Source organism: Arachis hypogaea, chromosome 15 (assembly GCF_003086295.3).
Source record: "Arachis hypogaea cultivar Tifrunner chromosome 15, arahy.Tifrunner.gnm2.J5K5, whole genome shotgun sequence".
Classification (NCBI taxonomy): domain Eukaryota; kingdom Viridiplantae; phylum Streptophyta; class Magnoliopsida; order Fabales; family Fabaceae; genus Arachis; species Arachis hypogaea.
Window position 1 is genome coordinate 33,829,153 of NC_092050.1, and position 5,811 is coordinate 33,834,963.

The following is a 5,811-nucleotide window of genomic DNA, read 5'->3' on the forward strand; positions in this document are numbered from 1 at the left end:
AAGAAGGATATACATAAAAAATATACAAAAATGATATAAATATGTACTATTTCTCTAAAATAAATAAATAATATCCCAAAGCAAACATATATCTCTTAAAATGTAAAGATAATGAAAGGAATTTATCTTTGAAGTTTGAACTAAGTGACGGCCATTGAGAAATGATGGAGTAAAGCTCTAAACTAGTCTTTAATTAAGATTGACATGGTACATTAAAATCGTTTTTAAAATTTAAATTATATTAATTATATCTCTAAAATTGATAAAAGTACATTATATTAATTTATAACCTATTTTTTATTAACGATCTGTTGATGTGATTTTATAATATACATCATTAGTGACATATGATTATATTTAATGCGACACATGTCCTTAAATGGTCCACAGTATCAAGTCATCTCATCACAATACACAATTAACAGAAAATAATTAGAGACCAACGTGATCCAATTTCACGAATTTTAAGGACATAATTAGTGTAATTTAAATTTTAAAAATAATTTTAATGTATGCTACCATCAATCCTAGCGACCACTTTAAAATTTTAGTCGGTAATAATGGTGCCCCAAAAATTCATGTCTTTGTGTCAATCATTTCCAATAATGTCCATGCAAATAAATATTTTAAAGTAATATGAATTAAAAAAAATTATACGACACAGTTTCATAATTTGAATCTAGTAAAATCTACTTGATCACTAAATATAAAATCACTACAACAATTTTGGAAGATAGCGACAGAAATTTTACAGCGATTTTATAAAATTGCCGCAAAATGACAATTGCGGTGCATATAGTAGCGGTTAAGAATAGGACTGCAATCAACTTTGCATTTAGCGGCGGTTTTCTTAGAACTGCCGTTATATTTACCGTCAGGTGAGTTAACATTTTATATTTTGCAGCGATTTTCTTTAAATTGCCGCAAAATGCATATTACCACATATTACAATGTTTTCTTTAGTAATAACCATCTGAGTATAATCTAGTTAAGTTAACACTATTATTTTAAACTATATATGTTTAAATCATTGTTACTTACACTCGTAACACTTTTTCTAGATTCGTTTTACGTAAAAAAGTTCACAAGTTAAATAAGCTATATATTATAACTCATGTGAACAAATTTACCAATAAGATTTTCTTCTTTACTCTATTGGCATTTAAATTTGCATTCAAACATAAATGTAAAAGAAGAAAATTAAGTCATACTCTGAATTTATAAAGTTAAAATAAAGTTCTAATGAGCATAAATCAAAGTTACTCCTCTTTAAAGTTATGCCTTATTAAACCTAAATCAAGAAACTCTAAAAGTAGATAAACATAAAAAATTGCGACCCAAATCATTAAATTAAGGAATCAACGTAACTCTTATAATAAAAGATCAAAATTTCTCTGCAAGTAAACATCTATGTCGTTACCTGGCATTTTTGGCCCAAGTATAAGTGTGGATAAAATGAAAGACGTCTGTTTCATGCAAAGCCAGGGCTAAAGATTATACGGAATAAGAATCACAGGCCAGATGGAATACTTTGTGCTCATATTCCCAAAAGGATTAAATCCATCGTTCGCCAAGGCTAGGCGAACATTGCGCGGATCCTTCGAAAAGTTAGTATACTTTGCATCAAACTTTTTCCAAGCTTCAGTGTCCCTTGGATGTCTAAGCAAACTATCATTATTAGGCTTCTCTTTATGCCATAACATGTCAGTTGATGTCTTGCTACACATGAATAACCGTTGCAGTCGTGGTATGAGAGGAAAGTAATGAAGAGTCTTGGCTGTTATAGGTTTCCTATTTCTCTTCAGAAGAATGTTGAGCCTAACAATAGAGCCCTTTTTAGGCTTCTGCCTCCATCTTGAAGACCCACATCGCTTGCACCTGGTCAAGTTTTCATCATCACCTCGATACAGCATACAATCATTTGGACAAGCATCTATCTTGGTGTATTCAATACCCAACTTTCTTATTGTGTTCCTGGCTTCATACTGTCTTTGGAAGTTTTGCTTGTTCGAATGCATCCCACAGTAAGTCAAGAATCATGGTCATTGCCTTGTCACTCACACGCACACCTAGTCAAATTTTCACTAGTAAAACCTTCCCCCCGTAAAGATTTAAAGCCGCAGTGCCTCCCCCTCCTCATTTGTGGCCGCTTTCGTCTTCTCTCGTGCCGCGCACCTCCTCTGCGACAATCTCCTCCTTCAGCGATGCGCACCTCCCTTAGTCTCCTCCCTCACGCCACGCACAACCGCCCCTCTTCCCGCGCCTCTTCTGTCGATGCGTGCCTTCCCCTATCTCCTCTCCCGCGTCGCACTCTTTCTCTGGTTATCCCTTTTTGTTCGTTTAATAAAATATTCTATTTTTTTATTTATGCATAATATTGGAAGTGTCTGTGTTTTTTTTCTCTTTTTTTAAATATTTGTGATTATAATTTTTTTTTGCACTCATATGTTTGATTTAGAAGTTGTAATGTTAACGTAATTTAGATATGTCAATACGTAATTTTGGATGTTTATGTTGTTCATTATGTTTTCATGTCCATATATAAGTTTTTTACATGAATTTTAGATGTATTGATAAAATATTTAGAGTGCGTTTTTATAATTTTGGATGTGTATTTGAGTCTAGTTTTTCTTTGTCTAATATGCAATTTAGAACCACAATATCAATAATTTAGATGTGTTAATACATAATTTTAGATGTGTTTATATTGTATATTTAATTTTAGATGTGTTTTTGACATGAGTTTTGAATATTTTAAATAAGAAAAAAAAATGAAGTGAGTTTAATTTATTTTGAAAATTACACTGATTTAGTGCATGAAAAATTATTACAAATTTTATGGTTTGGTTTGCGAAAAATTAATGCATTGTAAGTGGTTACAAATTTTGCAGTGACAAGTATAATAATAAATTAAATAAAAAAATGGTTCCTAAAAAATAGAAAACATGATTAATTAAAAAATTAAAATAATAAAATATTAGATTAAAAGTTGAATAAAGGATAATATTTAAAAGATGAGTAGCATTTTCTCCCTAAAAATAGTTGTCTTTGATATCTAAAACTACATTTATAAAATGTTGTAATATAAAAAATTTAAGACAATATTTTTCAATAAAAATACAATATTTTATAAGAATTGTTAAAAAAATTTAACAAATAATACTTATAAAAGTTGGCTAAAATTATTTATAGTTAAAAATTTTAAAGAAAAACTTTAATCATATTGCAACCTATTCTTTCCTTCCAAATAACTTAGAAAAAGAAAAAAAACTTGTAAAGAGTTTGGGTATTGTCAGTTTCAGAGGAGCAAATCCAAAAATCCTTAACCCACCCATTCTCCATTGCGTAGCTCCAACCTAACGGTGACAGCATAGCTCGACGATTCTTCTCCATCGCGTGGTGCGCTTTTCCACGGCGCGGTGCTCTGCTCCATGGCGCGATTCTCTTCTCCATGCACGCTTCTCCATTGCGCGCGGGGAGCTTCTTGTTCTGTGCTGAACCACCACCACGAACCACCTCTTTTCTCCTCCACCGTCACTGAACCACCACCAGCGAGCAACCCCTCTCTCCATTCTCTGCTCGTTCTTCCTCTTCTTCTCTCACTACAACAAATAAGGATTTTTGCAGCAGTCGAAAGCCGTTGCCATAGATCAAAAACCTTTGCTAAAATTTTAGGCAACACTTTGGCAACAGTTTTTGACCTGCGGTATATGCGGCCGTTGCCAATGCTCAAAGGCAACGGCAACCAAAAAACCGTTGCCATAGTTACTAGCATAGGCAACGGTTTTGACAACAATTTTTAGAGAACGGTTTACAACCGTTACTGGATAGGCAACGGTTTAGAACCATTCTCTTTTATGACGTAACGGTTTAAAACCATAACTAGATAGACAATAGTTTTAAACTGTTGTAGTTTTGTTATTCATTTGCCTTTAGTATTATTTTTTTGCAACGGTTTTAATACCATTGTCATTTTATAATTGCCTTTGACCACGGTTTTAACACCATTGTCTTTGGCAACTTTTGACATTGACAACGATGTTTTCTAGTTATATATTTCTTTATTTATAATAGTTTTCTCATGTTGCATTGAAATTAGTATTTCAACTATTTTTTAGTATCAATAGATTAATATTCTAACTATTTGAATCAAATCACTAAAGAAAACTAATTGAACATTTGATTTATAACGTACTCTATAAGATTCATACATGTTTGTGACCTATAAAAACAAAGATTTTAGAAGTCAAATAAATTAAGATACTTTAAAATCACATAATAAAAGTTTAAGTCATAACAATATCTAATCATAAATAAAAGAGATTTGATATATTACAATAGCAAATAGACTCCCCATCATCTCCACAAATTGGTAATTTTTACTCTCTAGTATTTGATCTTCACAATGTGTGATTAAGTTCTCCCTCACCTTCATAAAGATTTTTCTGTGAACAAAAAAATTAGCAAATTAAATATAATAATAAACCTAATGCTAATAATGCTTACTAATAGAGTGAGGGGATGGGGGAAAAAAAGATAACTGCTAGTGATTTTTCTTATGAATTTCTTTATTAATAGCTAGATCATAATAGCTAATATTAATTTGGTCAAGAAAATTAATAATCTTATTTAAATATAATACAAGAAGAAACAAACTACCAATGAAAAGACAAGTAAACCATCATTTGAGATTGTAAAATATGTCTAAAGAGGCTGCCATTAACAATTATTCTTGTCCTTCAGTTCAGTTGTGCTGATCAAGCAAGATGGAAGATATCTTACTAATAAACCATCATTTAATTCCATAGAAAAAGTCAATATATGATTTTGACTCTTGTGTTGATCAAGAACATTAATAAGCTCGAGGAATTAAATTAAATCTTAGTTTTTTCAAAGAAAACTTCAATTAAATTCTACCATAGTGTAAGTTTTTCTTGATCCATATAGCTCAAGGATATATTTGGTTCACCTTTTACTTGTAAAAGGTATGCATAATTTAGTTATAATAGAACATTATCATTCAAAACAGAAATTATGCTAAAGTTGTTATAAATTATGCGATCTTAGAACAGAAACACAAAAATATTGACAGACACAAACTTGTTTCAAGAAAGAGACAGATACATGGATATAAATAGAGACATGACCATTTTATCTTATCTCTATCTCCTTTTTTATATTTTCTGCTATGAGACACTTAGCAAACTTGGAGTTAATGGTGGAACATATACCTATTTGGCTAATGAATGTTGTGTTAACCAATGAAGCAATAGGATCAGCTGTCAAAGCCATAGCAGAAGGCACTACAATTGGCAATGTTTTCCAACCAAGGTTGTCTCAAGTCTGAAGTAAGAAGAAAATTAAAAAAGTCAAGAATTACACCTGTAGAAGAGAAAAGACAACACAATTCAATTAACACTTCTGCAATCCACATTCAATTCAAGAACAAAAAAAAAGAGTTTTGATAAACAAAAGAACAAATCAAACAGTAATTTCATGAACAAATTCAGAAAGAAAACCCTAAAGAGTTTTGATACTTTATCTTTTCTACAAAGATCTCTAATCTATAAGAAAAACTAACACAAATTTTATTGCACCCTTTGTTTGGTCTTTGAATCACAATAGAAATTTCACCCCCAAAAACTCAAAAGCAATGAGAAACAAGATATTAAATGGTGAAGTCAATTTTATCCCCTAACCCTGTATTTCAACACTAATTTAAAGCACACTCACCATTTTTCTTTAACTGGCATAATGTCTTCGCAAGTAAGGTAAAGAGCCATTACATACCTCATCGCCGGGAGAACAAAC